We start from the raw sequence: 20,417 nt of genomic DNA on the forward strand, positions 1-20,417 counted from the left end.
CTGGGTGGGGCCCAGCCTCCTCCTTTAATTGTCCTGCTATTCTCAACTTGGAATTTCAATCTATAGGGAATGAGTCCCAAATAGCTTTACCATGGGGAGAGGGAAGAGGCTCATCTACCTCCTGCCTCAAGATGGACATGAGATTGCATTCTGATCTTAAAATTATTTCCTGGAATAGGGCCAGTGTGTGTTTATTCACAGGTCTGTGGAGTGACTTGTGTTTTTATTATGCTAACAAAGAGGCTGAGGAAGTGAAAAGTCATTTGTTAGAGGTTTGCCCCTTAGCTCCATTTTTGCCCTGGCCCTGTATATGATGTATGAAACTTCACCAATCATTTGAAATACTGCCTCTGTAACTTTACCGGTATAGACTTCCTCCTGGAACGCATGCACATTTATTTGGGTAGGGATCTCATCTCAGGAAAGAGATTTCTACCCACCACTCTCTGCAGAGTATCCTGGACTTCTTTGTTTCTTAGACTGTACACAGCAGGGTTTACTAAAGGTGTTATGACAGTGTAGGTCACTGAGATCAGCTGGTCCTGATCCTTGGTGTTCTCTGACTTGGGCTTGAGGTAGGCGATGGAGGCACAGCCGTAGTGGACAATGACCACAGTGGGGCGGGAGGTGCAGGCGGCAAAGGCCTTCTTCCCGCCCTCAACTGAGGCAATCTTGAGAATGGTGGAGATAATGAGGATGTAGGAGATGAAGAGGAAGGTGGCAGGGCCTGTAATGGCCAAGAGACTGACAATTAAGGTCAGGATATCATTGATGATTGGGGTAGCACAGGCCAGGTTCAACACAGGTCAAATATCACGGGAGAAATGCTCAATGAGTGCCTTGCAAAAGGGCAATCTGAAAATAGCCACAGCCTGAGCCAGTGAGAGTGAGAACCCCATGGCACCTACTGAGGATGCCAGCAAGGCACAGACCCTCCAGTTCACGATGACTGAGTCACGAAGCGGGTTAGATAGCCACATAGCGATCATACCCCTTTACTGCCAACAAGAGGCAGGTGGTGATGGCAAAGCTCAGAAAGAAAAAAAGCTGAGGCCCACAGCCCTGCAGGGACATGGGCTGGCTCAGAGCTACGAGGCTGAAAAGCGTGCATGGGATGATGACAAGGGAGTAGAAAGTCTCTGATGTAGACAGGACACTTAGAAAGAAGTACACGGGTGTGTGGAGGTGATGGTCTATATGGATAACAGTCACAATGATGGCATTACCAGCCAGAGCTAGAATGTACAGGAAGAGAAGCACCATGAAGAGTGTGAACTGATGTTCTTGGAAGTTGGAGAAACCTTGCAAAATAAACTCTCTTACCTGTGTGGTTGGCTGTCCTCATTGGAGATCTCAGGGCCGAAAAACAAAGAGAAGGTCAGCACCATCTCTTGGGGCTTCCTTACCCTCTGGTGAGTGCATTGTCTAGAGTAAAGATTCAATACCACAAAGATTCGGTTCAAAATTTCGTGAATCAACTGCCTTTTCCAGACATGTGGCAGACTAGGTCCTAGAACTGGAATAAGAGATACAGAAAATTTGTGCAACACTATTTAAAAGCTTGAGGTAAAGCATTCTTTTCAGGTACTCCTGAGTCATTTAAAAAATGACAACCTATGTATGGCCCATGAAATTGGTCTCCAAATTTTCTTAAAACTGTATTTTCTGTAGACCACAGTCTCAGCCCACAATGTAATTAAGCTAAAAATTGTCACAAAAAGGAACTTTAAAACTTACAAATATTTGATAATCTAACCAATGGTTCAAAGAGGAACTAATAATGGAAATTAAAAAATATTGAGAACTAAAGAATAATAAGAGAATCACATATCAGCATTTAGAACATTATTTGAGGGAACTTTGTAGTTTAAAATGCTTTTTTGTTACTTTTATAAAAGGCTGAAAATTAGTGAGTAAAGCATCCACCCTAAGAAGTTATAAAAACAAGATTAAAAAAAAGAAAGTAGAAGTAAAAAAATGATACAATGTTATCAATATATAAAAGAAAGATAAAACAGATAAGATCCAAAAGGGTAAAAATTTATAAACTTTAGGTAAACTGCTAGTGAAACCGACAAAGGAGGAAAAAAAAAACGAGGACACAAACTCTAGTAAGAATTAATGAGATATAAAGACAGAACTTTCAGACACAAAAAGATGAAAAGCAATTTTATGAAAAACTTTGTCTCAATACATTTTAAACTTCAGTGAAATGGATACATTTCTGGAAAAAAAAATTACCTACCAATATTGAATTAAGAAGAAGCCTGAAAACTATTTTAAGAAATAAAGACAGTAGTGAAAACTCTACAGATAAACCTCCAGGCCAATAACAATTTACCAATAACAATTTACAACATTCAAGGATAAGTTAATTTCAATCTTGAGACTGAAATAGTCTAAACTATTATGAGTAATAAAAAAGAAGGTATAGGGGAGCAAAATTTGCCACCCCCAAGATGTGTCTCTTTAGCACGAAGATTTACTTTTAAGGTCCAAAGACTCAGGAAGAATCTTTGGCCTTCGCCCTAAATGTCTAAAAGTTTGTAGACGGAGGGCTTGTTCCAGGAGGAGAGCCATCACTGTAGATAACTATGGTATGAACCAGGTAAGGTAGGTAGAGAGGAACCTAACAAAGTCAGCTCCTTAAAATTTCTCTGTCCCACTATTTCTGCCTGGCCCAGCAAACATTTGTTTACCGAACGTTTGCTTTTCTTGTGAATTGTGGATTGTCTTTTTCCTCTTGGAAGTCCCAAATCACTACCCCCAACATCCTCTTTTTTCTTTAGCTGGACAAGATATTCAAGGTGAGGGTTTCAGTCATTTTGGTGAGTTATTCAGTCTTCCTGAATCTCTCACGTATGTACTTGTTATTTAACTTTTGTTTGATTTTCTCTCACTAATATGTCTCAGGTCAATTTAATTCTTAGACCAGTCAGAAGAAACTAGAAAGGTAGAATAAAATTTCTTTCTCCCTGATGAGAGAATACTCCTAACCCCATTTTATGAAGCTGGAATTATCTTGATACCAAATTTATCAGGGCAATCTCACTCATAGAAATAGATGCAAAACTCTCAAGCAAAATGTCACCAGGCCAAATTCAACCATGTATAAAATGGGTATATGACCAAGCTGGTTTTATTTTAGGATGCTAGGCTTCTTTAACATTAAACAGTCCAATTATATTTTTCCTCAAATGAATTGTTTAAAGGAAAAGAGACATGATTATTTCAGTAGCTGTCAAAAAAGCATTTTTAAAATTCAGCGTCTACTTATAAGAACCCTTAGTAAACAAAGAATAAAAGATTTTCTTTTAACTGATAAAGCATTTGTGCAGCAATTCTTCAGCCAGCATATACTTAAAGGTGAAATAATGAAGGGTTCTTTTTAAGATTAAGAACAAGATAAGGGTGACTGCTTTATCTACTTTTATTCAACATTGAAAATTGAATATTCTAGCTAGCCCAGTAAGGCAAGAAAAAAGGAATTAAAGATACAAGGATTGAGAATGAAGAAATTCTTTGCAGATGATGTGATTGTGAACATAGAAAATCCAAGAGAAGCTACTGATAAACTATTAGAATTATTAACAGAGTCTAACAAATTTTCTGGAACAAAATTTATATATAAAAATTCATCATGTTTCTGTACTTAAATTGATAGAAAATTAAATTTAAAAGAGCTATCATTTATGGTAGCTTAAAAATAGAAAATACCTAGGAATAAAGACCTTTATTAAGAAAATTATAAAACTCTAATAATAAACACTAAAGATGACTGAAGTGAATGGAGCACTACCCCATGCTTATGAATTGGAAGATCTAATATTATGAAGATTTCAATTAATCAAAACTCCTGTGTAACTCAGTCAGAATCCCAAATGGATTGTTTTTGGTTCATTGGTTGCCAGATTGACAACTGATACTAAAATTTATATGGAAGTACAAAGAGAAGCCAAAACACTCTTAAAGAAGAAAAGCAAGAGTTGAGGGTTTGCCTTACAAATACTGTTGCTTATTCTAAGGCTATAGGAATTAAGAAGATGTGGCATTATCACAGGGTTAAGCAATCACACCAATGGGGGGAAAAAACTGAGTTCTGAAATATAGAAACTATTTGCACCAGAGCTCACTTTGCAGATTGGTGGAAAGCACAGAGTCATCAATTAATAGTCCTGGAATAGTTGGTTTACTCGTATGGGAAAAACTGAAATTAGACGAGCTTACACCATTAAAGAGGAGGGCATGGCAACCCACTCCAGCATTCTTGCCTGGAGAATCCCACAGAAAGAGGAGCCTGGTGGGCTACAGTCCATCGGGTCACAAAGAGTCAGACACGGCTGAAGCGACTTAGCATACACACCATTAAAGGGCTTCCCAGGTGGCTCAGTGGTAGACTCCGCCTATCAATGCAGGAGACACGGGATATGCAGGTTCACTCCCTGGGTTGGGAAGATCCCCTGGAGAAGGAAATGGCAACTCACTCTAGTATTCTTGCCTGGAGAATCCCCTAGACAGAGGAGCCTGGCAGGCTACAGTCCATAGGGTCACAAAGAGTCAAACATGATTGAGCAACTGAGCATAGGCATGCACACCTTTGAAAAAAAAAAAATCGGTTTCAGATGTATTAAAATGTGAAAACAAACAAACAAATCTTATGAAATGTCTAGAAGATAATATATAAGAGTATTTTTAAAATTTGGGATAGTGAAAAATACACAACATAAAAAAAATAATGATAAATTTTATCCCATGAAAAATTAACTCCTATTTTTCAAAATAAATCACAAGAAAAGGAAAAGGTAGAAACAGGAAAAACATTCACAATAAAAATAACAGATAAAATACTAGCACCTGGATCTTCTAAAAATCAGAAGGAGAAGATTAGCTTAGTATAATAATAGATTAAAAAGAAAACAACAGGGGTTTTATATGAGGAAACACAATTGGCATGTGAACAGATTTTTAATATTGTTAATAGCCAGAGAACATAAGACCACAGACTACAAGTTAAGACCACAGCCCATTTCATACTTATCAGATTACAAAACATCAAAACTATCACAGATACAGTGCAATGGAAGCTCTGGTTCCCTAATAAAAGGAAAGTAAATTGATAAAAATTGATAAAATTATTTTGAAAAACAGATATTACCTGTCAGAGCTGAAAATGAACATATCCTATGCAATTCTATTGTTAGATTTTTAGCCCAGAAAAGCTAAAGAGTCACAAGCACGAAGATTATAGCAAGTTTGTTTATTACTGAAAAATAAAACTGAAACAAACCAAGTATTTTCAAAAGCAGAAAGGATATTTAAATTGAAGTAAATTCTTACAATGAAGTATTATAGAACAGTGAATGAATTAATTGTGAAACAGGGGTGGGCAAACTACAGCCCACAGGTCAGCTGCTTTTGTAAGGAAGGCTTTATTGGAACACAGTCCCACCCATTTTTATGTATTATGTATGACTGCTTTTACACGAACATAGAGTTAAATACAGGCAATAAGACTGTCTGACCTACACAGACTAAAAAGAGGCAACAAAGACTGTGTGGCTTACACAGTCTAACATATTTACTAGCTGATCCTTTACAGAAAAAGTTTGCTGACCCCTTAAAGGGACAAATTACATTTTCACAAATCAACATAGATGAATCTCAAATCACAATGTTGAATAATAGAAGCTAACCAAAGTTTGTATACATATGTTTGTGTGTGTGCATTCCATTTATTGGGCCTCCCCAGTAGCTCAGCAGTAAAGAAACTGCCTGCCAATGCAGGAAACATAAAAGACATGGGTTCGAGTCCCTGGGATTGGAAGATCCCCTGGAGGAGGGCATGGTAACCCACTCCAGTATTCTTGACTGGAGAATCCCATGGACCTCCAGAGAAGCCTGGCAGGCTACAGTCCATAGGATCGTAAAGACACAGACACAACTGAAGCGACTTAGCATACACGCATACATTCTATTTATTTAATTTTCCAAAGAAGGCAAGATAAAATAATATATCATTTAAAAATAATAATAAGCTCATCAAAGCAGTATGTTCTTTAAAAACATGAGAAATTTAAAATATGGAAATTCTTTAACCTAAAATTCATGATAGTGACTATTTGGCATATATTGAAGTATTTGAAAGAAGCATATGTGAGACTTTTAGTTTTGTTTTGTTTTTTCATTTATTTTTATTAGTTAGAGGCTAATTACTTTACAGTCTTGTAGTGGTTTTTGTCATACATTGACATGAATCAGCCATGGATTTACATGTATTCCCCATCCCGATCCCCGCCCCCCACCTCCCTCTCTACCCGATCCCTCTGGGTCTTCCCAGTGCACCAGGCCCGAGCACTTGTCTCATGCACCCAACCTGGGCTGGTGATCTATTTCACCCTAGATAATATACATGTTTTGATGCTGTTCTCTCGAAACATCCCACCCTCACCTTCTCCCACAGAGTCCAAAAGTCTGTTCTGTACATCTGTGTCTCTTTCTGTTTTGCACATAAGGTTATCGTTACCATCTTTTTAAATTCCATATATATGAATTAGTATACTGTATTTGTCTTTATCTTTCTGGCTTACTTCACTCTGTATAATGGGCTCCAGTTTCATCCATCTCATTAGAACTGATTCAAATTCTTTCTTTTTAATGGCTGAGTAATATTCCATGGTGTATATGTACCACAGCTTCCTTATCCATTCGTCTGCTGATGGCCATCTAGGTTGCTTCCATGTCCTAGCTATTATAAACAGTGCTGTGATGAACATTGGGGTGCACGTGTCTCTTTCAGATCTGGTTTCCTCAGTGTGTATGCCCAGGAGTGGGATTGCTGGGTCATATGGCAGTTCTATTTCCAGTTTTTTAAGGAATCTCCACACTGTTCTCCATAGTGGCTGTACTAGTTTGCATTCCCACCAACAGTGTAAGAGGGTTCCCTTTTCTCCACACCCTCTCCAGCATTTATTGCTTATAGACTTTTGGATAGCAGCCATCCTGACTGGCATGTAATGGTACCTCATTGTGGTTTTGATTTGCATTTCTCTGATAATGAGTGATGTTGAGCATCTTTGAGACTTCTAATTTCATGGCAGCTTTCTGTTTCCTAGCTTAGGCAGAGGGTACCTAGGTATTTGTTTTATTATTTTTCTTAAAACGTGCATTTGTTTTATATACTCTTTTTAATGTATACCATATTTTACAATAAAAATTTTAGTGTTATGCATCAAATGTTCATGATATTGTTAAATGGAAGAAATATCAAAATAGTAAAGGTCATGTGATCCCTATACTGTAATGAAAAGCAAAGATATATACCCACATAAATGTGGATACATATGTATAGACAAAAGATTTAGAATACAGAAATGATTATATGTGATATTTATAAACAGAAACTAATACTAGTAGAATATTTTTAAACTATCAATATATTGCACAGCTTTTAAATTATGCATAAGAAAATGTTTTAATTCAATAGAAAATGATGGTTAAAAAGCAGGATATAATACAGTATATGCAGAATTATCTCAACTAATCTAAAATATAGAACACAGAGAAAACTAAATGGAAATCATCTAAATGTTAGTAGTACACAACTCTGCATGGTATAACTCATGGTACAAATTTCTACTGTCTCTTGAATTTTGCAAAGCATCCATGATGAGTATGTACTATGTAGGCAGTGGGTGGAGTATACGTTCAATTTTTTTAACCTTGAGGTTGTTCTTATCACCATCTTGTCATCCGAGTATCCCTCCAGTCTTAGCTCTGCTGGCGGTTGTCATTCTCATGTGATGGTGCTTATCACATTTAGTTGAAATTATTTATCTAACTTTTGAACTATATTGTAGGCTTTTTGATGACAGAGATAATGAAAGTGTTGAAAGTGTTGCTGATTCATTGTGTCTGACTCTTTGCAGCCCTATAGCCTATAGCCCTCCCAGGCTCCTTTGTCCATGGAATTTTCCAGGCAAGAATACTGGAGTGGGTTGCCATTTCCTCCTCCAGGCAATCTTCCAGACCCAGGAACTGAACATGTGTCTCGTGTGTCTCTTGCATTGGCAGGCAGGTTCTTTACCACTAGCGTCACCTGAGAAGCCTCTTATAGCAGAGATCATATTTAGTCATTTCCATATACCCAGAACCTAGCCTAATATTTGCCTTCTCTTAAGCTTTTGATAACTATGTGAACCAATAATTGAAGTAATACTCTTGAGGTGCATCTAGTCTGGGGGAGGAGACCCATACCTTTGCGAGATATATACAGCAGCGCTGCCTTGGGAACATGGAGACTATGACCAAGTATTGAAGTCAAAATTTGGACTTAGTCCCATTAAGTAGTAAAAACTGAGAAACTGCCAGAAGAAAAAAGACATGAATGAACAATACAGGAAAAAATGAAAAAACATTATTATTAAGAAGGTGCTGGTTTAGTTGCTAAGTCATGTCTGACTTTTGCGACCCCATAGACTGTAGCCTGCCAGGCTCCTCTGTCCATGGGACTCTCCAGGCAAGAATACTGGGGTGATTGCCATTTCCTTCTCCAGGAAAGAATACTGGGGTGGTTGCCATTTCCTTCTCCAGGCAAGAATACTGGAGTGGTTGCCATTTCCTTCTCCAGGGGATCTTCCCAACCCAGGAATCAAACCCGGGTCTCCTGCATTGTAGGCAGATTCTTTACAGACTGAGCTACGAGGGACTTTCCATTATTAAGAAGGGACATAGATAATTCACCTGGGGTTAGTTTTCCGATCCTTAATCTAACTTTTGGTGAACAGCTCTTTTCTCCAAAAATATGGTAGAACATTATAGGAATTTTGGCCATTTTACAGTTTCCTTTATTCTTCAAAGTGGTGAAATACCTACTGCTCAAAAATAAATATGTTGTAGAAATGTGATGATGCTTAGTTCCAAAAAGGATAAAAGTGTTGTCTAATATCACATATTTAGTTCATGGCAGAGAGGACTTGGGAACCCAGCTCTTTTTAGCTTGTACTCTGAGTCCTCTGTTCTTGAAAGTTCTCAGTACTGGAGGTAAGATGATGTCCTTTCCGTCTCAGCTGAGATACTGATACATGTAACGCTGATAGACAGAAGTTGATGAGCCTTCTCTAGGAAGATATTAAAAAGCAGAGGAAACCACTTTATCTTCTTCTGGGTTGCTTTGATATCTCTGTGCAGAGACAAGTATATGGGTTGATATGTATTACCCAATTTCCTGTTGTTAGTTCCTAACACAGCTACTAGTGTCTGGTAGAAGGGCAAGTCTCAGAAGAAAACTGTATTTCTTCTGCTGCAAAACTAGCGTCTATCTATTCTTCAAAGTAATGAAATACCTACTGCTCAAAAATAAATATGTTGTAGAAATGTTATGGTGCTTAATTCCACGTCCACATCACACACACACACCCACCCCACCACACACACACACAGATTATGTAAAGCACATTTCTCTGGAAGTAGTCATCTGGATGCCCCTGTGTTACATTGCTGAATGGTAGCAGAGCCGGGAACCTAACCCAAGACTGAGCAAAATAAGTAAGGGGAGTCAAAACAACACATAGACTTCAAACGCTGATGGAACAATAAAGTTGGCCCTTAGACTCTGAATGTGTGAGTTAATTTATAAATGCAAATGCAAAAACAACACTTGATTAAAATATAGTATATATTGTCCTCTTAAGACAGTCTGCACAACTTAAAGCTTAGAAATTACCCTACAAGGAAATAAAATGCGTACTCCCATTTTAATCCAGTCCAGGTTCAATGCATGATACAGGATGCTTGGGGCTGGTGCACTGGGATGACCCAGAGGGATGGGATGGGGAGGGAGGTGGAAGGGGGGTTCAGGATGGGGAACACATGTACACCCGTGACAGATTCATGTCAATGTATGGCAAAACCAATACAATATTGTAAACTAAATAAATACATAAATAAAGGTGGACAACTTGAAGCTTGGAAATATTAATTACTTGTCAGACTCATATATCTAGTAACTGGTAAGACAAGGTGTGAAACACAGTATGTGTGACTCCAGATTCTACATGCCTTCACTGAATCAAAACTTTGCTGGTTGAGTATTTAGGAATGAGGTGCAGGTTAGAGGGGAAGAAGACAACAGCTGTATGAAAAATGTCTGACCCTCAGTCTTATTTACTTGAAAGATAATAGGGACTTCAGTGGTAGATGAAAACTCTGGCATTATGAAGGTTTTCCAATTTACTAACTTTCCCTCCATGGTTTTAAACAGATTCTTCCATTATTTAAAAATAAAACTTATGAGGATATTCTATTCTACTTTATAGACACTTGGTCTCAAAAAAATCATCATGCAAAATACTGGCAAAGTATGAAACTCTTAAGTTTAAGAAAATCATCAGAAAACCAGAATGGGAAAAGAAAGAAACTTAGAAAATTTAAAACCTCTTTTTTCCTACCAGCCACCACTTACTTCTTGCAAAGTTGGCAAAGGATATGAGAGAAGTTCTTTTAGTGGCTGTGCATCTGAACTTTAGAAAAAAGAGAGAACAAAGATAAGACTCTCCAAGAGGCCTATAAGGGAAAAAAAAATTGAAACCCCAGGCATAAAAGTTCAGCATTTCCGGAATGTCAGAGGTATGGGGACCAGCTTAAGGCCAGAGCATTGCATCCTCTGGCCTGGGACAATCTTCTTGCAGAGAGGAAGCCTCTTGAAACCCCAAATCCAGGAGCTCTGCTTATTCCCGAAAGAGAACCAGATCCATCTGATCTAAGACACTAGGGACTTCCCCTTGAGAATCATTCCAGGGCACAAGGGGTAGCAAAGAAAGAGCTTGAGGCTCTGTCCCAGGGGCCTGATTAGGAACTTGGGCAATTAGTAGAACAAAATACTGCCTTTGGCTACTGACTCACAAGAGCAGTTTGCATTGTAGAAACTGAAATGAGTTTTGTTAAAAAAAAAAAAGAAAAAAACAAATGATAAACCACAGCAGTGAACCCAGAAGGAACACGCAAAATAAAATACATGCCAATTATTCTATGCCTGAGGATTATTCCTTCACTTAATGAAGCAATAACTATTAATGAACATCTATTTATGCTCCATGCAGTATGCTGAGTATTAGAGATGCAAGCATGACGAAAACCGTCATGGTGTTTGCTCTCGTAGAGTTTATCAAGGAGGGAGGCATATTGAGCTGTAGCTAATTCATTGGGTATCTTTTGTGTGAATTAGGAAAAAATAAAAAGCTTCTTTGAATAGATGCAATCCATGTGCACACACAGTGAGTAGACAGTACATTTGTGTAATTAGTAAAAGAGCATCACCATTGGATGTTTGGGGCTCTATACCAGGATGCATATATACCAGGATGTATATATCACCGGGAGGCAGTGAAAGACAGGGAAACCTGGTGTGCTTCAGTCCACGGGGTCTCAAAGAGTTGGGCACGACTTAGCGACCGAACAACAACCAGGATGCATGACTTGTCAAGTGGACTGTGGGCTGGATTTTATCCTTCATTCTCCCCCTTGATTAGGTATCCCTGTGCAGTACACAGCTTACACACTAGGCAGGTTTCAAACAAATAGTCTCACAAATAAGTAGCATCATACAAGCGAAAATAAATGCTATAAGGAAAAATGCAGAATTTTTCTTTAAGAATTTATTATTTATTTATTTGCTTATTTATTTTTGGCTGTGCTGGGTCTTTCTTGCTGCTCACTACTTTCTCTAGTTGCAGTGAAGTGTGTGTTGGAGAAGACTCTTGAGAGTCCCTTGGACAGCAAGGAGATCAAACCAGTCAATCCTAAAGGAAATCAACCCTGAATATTCATTCGAGGGACTGATGCTGAAGCTGAAACTCCAATACTTTGGCCACCTGATACAAAGAACCGAGTCACTGGAAAAGACCATGAAAAGGGAAAGACTGAGGGCAGGAGGGGAAGCGGGCAACAGAGGATGATATGGTTGAATGGCATCACTGACTCAATGGACATGAGTTTGAACAAGCTCCAAGAAATGGCGAATAACAGGGAAGCCTGGTGTGCTGCAATCCATGGGGTCACAAAGAGTTGGATAGGACTTAGTAACTGAACAACATGATTTTCACATTAAATTGTTTTTTAGCTATTGAAAGGATAATGTCAGTTCAGAGATAGCATCCAGTATTCTCCCTAAAATATATCCCTTATATTCAGTCACCCTGGCAAAGAGATGCAGGTTCTTGAAAGAAGAAAGGGAAGGCTACAGAGTGGTGAGAACATACTTTATAAATATTCAAAGAATTAAAGGACATGGGCTTCCCTGGTGGCTTAGAAGTAAAGAATCTGCCTGAAAATGCAGAAGATGCAGGTTTGATCCCTAGGTCAGGAAGATCCCCTGGAGAAGGAAATGGCAACCCACTCCAGTATACTTGCCTGGAAAATTCCATGGACAGAGGAGTCTGGCAGGCTGTGGTCCATGGGATCACAAAAGAATTGGACATGACTCAGTGACTAAACAACAAATGTTTAAAGAATTCAAAGTAAAACAGGGCAGTGAGTCCACAATTAGTAAATCTCAAAAGAGAAATAAATGCAATAAAAAGGAAGCAAATGCAAATTCTAGAGATGACTATAATAACTGAAAGGATGATCCAGCGATTTGAGATGGCACAAGCAGGATCAGTGAACTTGGAAATCAACCAAAAGAAATTATCCAATCTAAAGAACAGAAAGACTGAAAAATAAAGAAAGATGAATAATCTCAGAAACCCGTAGGGGGAAGAAAAGCAAACTTTCCAACATAGATGTAGTGGGATTCTTTGAAAAACAGAAATAAAAGGGCAGAAAATAATCTGAATATATAATGACTAAAACCTGCTCAAATTTGATGGAAAACATTAACGCAAACGATTCAGTAAGCTCAATAATTCTTGAGTAAGGTAAATGCAAGCAACGTGATGGACACAGATTTGAGTAGGCTCCGGGGGTTGGTGATGGACAGAGAAGCCTGGCGTGCTGCAGTCCATGAGGTCGCAGGGAGTTGGACACAACTGAGCGACTGAATTGAACTGAAGGTAAATGCAAAGAGACTTATATGTAGGCACTCCAGAGTCAAACTTCTGAAAGCCAAATACAAAGACAAAATCTTGAAAACAGCCAGAGAAAAGTGAATCATCACGTACATTTTAAATAAAAAACTCTGCCTAGCAACAATATCCTTCAAAATTGAAGACAAAAATAAAGGTGAACTCAGTAAACAGATTGCCATTTTTTGTTGCTAACAGACTTACTATACAAGAAATACAAGAGGAAGTTCTTCAAGCCGAAAAGAAATGACAATTTAACATATATCCCTGTTATATGTTATATGGATATATCCAACTCATATCCACAGAGAAGAATGAAGAAAACCAGAAACACGACCTATGTAACATATGTAGGTAATTATAAAGGACTGTGTGTATGTATGTGCTGTTTACATATCTTCATTTCTGTTTCCTTCTTTTAGTTTCTTTAAGAAAACAGAAAATTGTTTAAAACAGTTATTTAATTATAATATTGTATTTTTAGATTTATAGAAAATAGTTGTAAGTTGTAATATATATGATAATAATAGCACAAAGGAGAGAGAGGAGGAAATAGTTATACTGAGGTTAAATTGTTATACGTCTTTGAAATCAAATCAGGATTAACCTGAACTAGACTTTGATATTTAAATATGCATAGAAAAACTGCTTTAAATAAATTAATTTAAAAAAATCTATCTATAAAATCAACAGAGGGATTAATATGGTACAATAAAAAAAAATTGAACAGAGAAGGCAGTGAAAATGAAACAGAGGAATGAAAAAGACATGCAACATAGAAAACAAACAGTAAAATTGTATCATTACTTACATTAACTACATAAAAAGTGAATGCATTAAGCCCTCTGGTCAAAGGGAAAACTGTCATATTGGATTTAAGAAAGCAAGATCCAGCCATGTGCAGTCTATAGGAGATACACTGTAGAACCAAAGATACAAATACTTTGAGGTTGTAAATGGTCCTACCATGCAGACAGAAGGCATAAGAGAGTTGTAGTGGCTGTGTTGATTTCAAACAGCATAAAACTTTCCTATAAAGAATATTGCAAGAAACAGAGAAATATGTTTAATTATGATAAAAATGTCAACATGTTAGGAAGATATGAAATTATACATGTATATGTACTTGACCATAGAGTCCCAAAGCCCATGAAGCAAAAATGACAGAATGAAAAGGAGAGATAGACAATTCAACAATTATAGTTGGAGAATTTAATAATTCAATTTCAATAATTTATAATACAACTGGTCAGAGAAAATGTAAGGATATAGAATACTTGAATAACACTATCATCAACCACCTTGTCCTAACTGACATTTATGTAAATTCTAGACTCTATGTCAGGCCACAAAAGAAGTTTCAAGGGGCTTCCCTGGCATTCCAGTAGTTAAGACTCTGTTCCATTGCAGGGAGTGTGGGTTTGATCTGTGGTTAGGAAACTACTCACAAGCCATGTGGCGTGGCAAAAAAAGTTCCAAAACAACAACAACAAAAGCCTCCAAAATTTTTAAAAATTGAAATCTTCTTTGGCTAATATTAACACAAAAGAATAATTTCCTAATAGATGTTGTTTGTATCATATATATTTTTCATTCTTTTGTTTTCTCAGTTGTTCTATATCCTGATAATTAAGATACACTTCTTATTAACAAAACTTTATTTTCCTACTCAATCTATCAATTTATGTCTACTAATGGGAATATTATTTTATATTTAATGAAATTTAAACTTTAAATTTAATAAAATTACTGATATACTTGGGTTTAAATAACAAGTTTAGGATTTGTCTTCTTCCCACTTTTTTTGTGTGTACCTTTTCTCTCATCTTTTTTTTTTTTTGGAGGGAAAGAGTAATCAAGAATTTTTTAAATTATTTCTTTCCTTTTTCATTTGTTATTTTTAAATAATTTTAATGGTTATTTTGGACTTTACTGGTGGCTCAGTGGTAAAGGATCTGCCTGCAACGTAGGATTCAGTTCAGTCACTCAGTCGTGTCCGACTCTTTGTGACCCCATGAATCGCAGCACGCCAGGGCTCCCTGTCCATCACCAACTCCCGGAGTCCACCCAAACCCATGTCCATTGAGTCGGTGATGCCATCCAACCATCACATCATCTGTTGTCCCCTTCTCCTCCTCCCCTCAATCTTTCCCATCAAAAGGGTCTTTTCAAAATGAGTCAACTCTTCACATCAAGTGGCCAAAATACTGGAGTTTCAGCTTCAACATCAGTCCTTCCAATGAACACCCAGGGCTGATCTCTTTTAGGATGGACTGGTTGGATCTCCTTGTAGTCCAAGGGCCTCTCAAGAGTCTTCTCCAACACCACAGTTCAAAAGCATCAATTCTTCTGCACTCAGCTTTCTTTATAGTCCAACTCTCACATCCATACATGACTACTGGAAAAACCATAGCCTTGACTAGACAGACCTTTGTTGACAAAGTAATGTCTCTGCTTTTAATATGCTGTCTAGGTTGGTCATAACTTTTCTTCCAAGGAGTAAGTGTCTTTTAATTTCATAGCTTCAATCACCATCTGCAGTGGTTTTGGAACCCCCAAAAATAAAGTCAGCCACTGTTTCCACTGTTTTCCCATCTATTTCCCATGAAGTGATGGGACTGGATGCCATAATCTTAGTTTTCTGAATGTTGAGCTCTAAGCCAACTTTTTCACTCTCCTCTTTCACTTTCATCAAGAGGCTTTTTAGTTCCTCTTCACTTTCTGCCATAAGGGTGGTGTCATCTGCATATCTGAGGTTATTGATATTTCTCCCGGCAATCTTGATTCCAGCTTGTGCTTCTTCCAGCCCAGCATTTCTCATGATGTACTCTGCATATAAGTTAAATAATCAGGGTGACAATATGCAGCCTTGATGTACTCCTTTTCCTATTTGGAACCAGTCTGTTGTTCCATGTCCAGTTCTAACTGTTGCTTCCTCACCTGCATACAGGTTTCTCAAGAGGCAGGTCAGGTGGTCTGGTATTCCCGTCTCCTTCAGAAACGCAGGATACCCAGGTTCAATCTTCCCTGAGTCAGGAAGATTCCCTAGAGAACGAAATGGCAACCCACTCCAGCATTCTTGCCTGGTAAATCTCATGGACAGAGGAGCCCGGTGGGTTACAGTTCTTGGGGTTTCAAAAGAGTCAGACATGTCTTAGTAACTAAACAACAACAGTAAAGTGGTTATTTTAGAATTACATTTCAAGGACAATGAAAAGACTATATGAAGTCTGAATTTAACATCATTTTCATGGTACTGTTGTATAGTTTAATTCTATAAATATTTAAAAATTCATAATACATTAATTCATGATTGTACAATATTAAGTACAATATCAACTTATACTTGTCCATGCATTTATCTTTTCTATAATTTTTAAATTCATTTTTGTTATTTTTCATTTTTGTTTCCATCTAGGGTGGATTTTCCTTCTACCTAAAGAACTCTTTTTATATTTCCTTAATGCAAGTCTGATGGTGAATTCTCTCACATTTTTTCCGTTTCTAAAAATGTATTTTTTTTAATGATAGAGATTTTCTCTGAGTATAAAGTTCTAGCTTGGCAGCTATTTTATTTCAGCACCTTTAAGGTGCTATTCTATTGATTAGTGTTTTCCATTTTTGCTACTAAGAAGTCATTTAATAGTCTTATTGTTATTCTTTGAAAATAACATATCTTTTTTTCCTCTAGCTACTTTGAAAACTTTTTATCTTTATTTTTCAGTTGTTTTACATGGTATTCCTACATGCATTTTGTGTGTAGGTATATGTGTGTATATCCTATGTCTGCTTCAGAGTGATTCTCAAATCTGCATCTGATGTTTTCCTCAGGTTTGGAAAACATATGGCTATTATTTCTTCATATATTGCTATTGATACATTCTATCTCTTCTTTCTAAGTGGAACTTCAATTACACACATGCTTAACCTTTTCACTGGGTTCCATATGCCTCACGTGCTCGTCCAAGCTCGTATAGCTGTTGGCAGAGTTTATTCCTTCTGGTCATAGGACTGAGGTTGTGCTTTCTGAGCAACTGCCAACTGAGATTGCTCTGTTCCCAGAGGTTGGCCACATTCTTTGCCAAATGGTCTTCTTATAAGCGCTTTCAAAATTTGACAGCTTACTTCTTCAGAGCCAGCAAGGAAAGATCTCTTGATCCTTTTTGCTGAGATGAATTTTTAAAGATGTAAAAACGTGAGTGTGGCATCCATCACCTATGTTTTATTCTGTTGAGTAGAGGCAAGTCACAGTTCTGCTCACATTCAAGGAGAGAGGATTATACATGGGTGTGGCCCACTGAGGGTCACCTTAGATGCACCTGCTATTATATATTTATCTTAAAGTTGTGTCTGATAATTTTAATACAGTGATTTTTATGGGCCTGTTTCTGTCAAGTGCTTTTTTGTTTTTCTTGCTCTTTAGCTTTTCAGTCTTTTCTCCTGGTATGTTTGGTGTATTTTTATCATATCCTGGACACTCTATATCATTTACAGATGTAAAAATCATTATACAGCCTGCAGGCTATGTAAAAACCACTGTTTGGCTCATGGGTAAGCAGGCTGTAGTTTGTCTACCCCTGCTTTAAATTTTAAAAAATGTTAACTGTAGAAATAAACTGGGACTTTACATTATATTGTCCTCCTCTAGAAAAGATTTTATTTTACCTCCTGTTGGATAGTTAGTCTAAAAGGTAAGGGTGAATTAACACATGTAGGGATTAAGTAAAACTGAACTGGTTTCATTCTTTGTGAGGGTGAATTTATTTCCATTTTACCCTTTTGCCTAAGGTATAGACCTCCAGCATATGGATACTGCTAGATTCTCTGCCCAGTTCTTAGTCTTTTGACCAAAGATGACAGACATTAAGTCACAGTTTCACAAGGAACCTACAGAGATGTGGGTATCAGGCTACCATTTCCATATATCTTTTCTTTCTGGAATCTTGACTCCTCCGCTTTTCACTGACTTAGAAGCTATATCTACATCATATAGTCATTATATCATTCTAGGGAAAGAGGAGAACGAATTATTTCCATCAATTCTATAGGAATATGAAGAGTAGCAGGGTGGAAAGAACCCAGGTAATGGTCACTTATTAATCAGTTCTCTTAGTTAGTCTTAGCTCCTCCATTTGTACAATGGGGATAATAGTATTCAAGTATGTAACTACTTTGTCATGTGAGGTTATGTATGCGGTGTACACACACACACACACACACACACACACATATGTATATATATACTGTGAGGTTATATAAAACAATATGAAGGATGCAGAATGAGAGCTGTTATCTGGTTAGATATTATTGTCAACATCATCACATCTTTATATCATCACTCAATGATGAATAAACAGAGGCCCAGATAAGAAAAATGTCTATCCAAACAGTGATCAAGTCAGTGGCCAATGTGGAAACTGAAACCTGGGTAGACAGAATTGCTAGTCTGACACTTTTTTCACCATAACCAAGGTGTCTTTTTAGATTGCTATCACTATTAGTGCCACCATACAATTTCAAGTTAAATTCTATCTAGACACTATTTATTGAGAATTATTTTGTGTCCAGAATTGTGCTGGTGTGACTTCTGAAGCTGGGTTTTGGGAATTTAAGTTCTGGTTTCCCATTTATCAGCCCAGTATCATAGAAAAGTTACATAATGTCTTTGAGCTCATTTTCTATTCTGAAAACAAATATAATTATGTCGCCTTATATATTTATTGTTAGGATTAAATTAATATATGTACATTGCAGAGTCTAGTACCTAGCATATGGTAAGCACATATAAAAAGTGTTAGCAATTATTTTTATTAGTGGTAGTAGCTGTAGGTACTGTCAGAGAACAAAAGATGAATGAGAGTCTCTGTCTAAATGTACTCTCAGTCAAGTTAGAGATGTGAGACCAATGCAAAGAAAGTGATTCAAGTGTTAAAAAATATATGACAATTCAACGTTAGCTTTTACTTATTTGAAGGTTATCAACACTCATGAATATCTTGTTGGCCTGTGAATTGAAAAAAATTTTTTTTTAATTTTAAACACAAAATAATTCTCAGTAAATAGTGGCTAAATAAAATTTAATTTGAAATTGTATGATGGCACTACTAGTGATAGCAATCTAAAAGACACCTTGGTTATGGTGAAAAAAGTGTCAGACTAGCAATTCTGTTTACCCAGGTTTCAGTTTCCATATAAGCTACTGACTTGATTACTGTTTGGATAGACACTTTTCTTATCTGGGCCTCTGTTTATTCATCATTGAGTGATGATATAGTGATGTGATATAATGAATTTTTATTAAGTATATGAAAGATGACCTGGCAAGGCTGAGGCCCTGGTGGAACTGAGTTAGGAGCTCCTAAATAACATAGGATATATGGCGAGCAGAACAAAGCTGAGAAAGATCAGTTTGTAAAACTCCTTACAACATAATTCAAGGCCTGGACTGATGATTCTACCCTAAGATTTTAATCTGACTTCAAGTGTCAGAGTATCTGAACATCAGCCTTTTGTGTAAGAGGCAGGAGGGATTCATCCTTAAACCCTACTTGGCAATTATTGTTTCTCTTCTGCCACTTACAAAGAGTCATTCCACAAGATCTTGAGCCACTTTGCTTTGGCACCAGAGAAATGGACAGAGAGTACGATGTGTATCTTAGCAGGACCATGGCCAGCCCTAACAGAACTTGAAATCAGACTTTTTACCCCAGAGATTCCTCCTAATAACCAAGGGAACTCTCTGCTCCCAAACGTTAATCTTGGGATTAGGAACTGAGCTGCCTAGCTAATAGGGTCTCCAGGTACTCTGCTGTTTGGATTGTCTTCTGCTATTGATCATTTGGGAGTAGTCAGTGCTATTTTGGGGAAGGAGACCCAAGAATTTGGGCAGACCATTTGCACATTATTAGGAAACCTCAAGCCAGAGTTACTGCTTTGTGACAATGAGAAGCTTCTTCCAGGAGTACGGGCTGTGAGAACCTAGAAGAAATTAGTGTTCAGGAAATTGTCTGTCCTTCACTTCTAATCTCAGGCACTGGAAGAGAGGGATAGGCACTGTTTCCTTTCTGCCCAGTACTTTTACATAGTGCTTTCTGGGAGGTATCGAAAGATCTGCCACTGAAGGGGGAATTCCAATTAAACTGCAGCTCTGCTCAGTAAGATGTTAGTGACCTTCAGATAAAGAGAAAAAACTTGTAGACTACTTGATAAAAGGGCAAATTTTTACACAGTGGCCTAAACTTAAATAACTGATAGGTTTAAATGATTATTAGGAAAGACAATGATGATCTGGGAAACATTTTATAACTATTTAGTAAAAATCCATATCTATTTTCGCAGGCATTCAAAGTTCCAGAGTGG

At 37.3% G+C, this 20,417-nt stretch overlaps 1 pseudogene; it reads right to left on the bottom strand.

Moving 5' to 3' along the window:
- Positions 1–395: 395 nt before the first annotated feature.
- Positions 396–8,064, bottom strand: LOC122426594 (annotated as a pseudogene).
- Between the last annotated feature and the right edge of the window lie 12,353 nt (positions 8,065–20,417).

The sequence above is a fragment of the Cervus canadensis genome, chromosome 2 (genome assembly GCF_019320065.1).
Source record: "Cervus canadensis isolate Bull #8, Minnesota chromosome 2, ASM1932006v1, whole genome shotgun sequence".
NCBI lineage: Eukaryota > Metazoa > Chordata > Mammalia > Artiodactyla > Cervidae > Cervus > Cervus canadensis.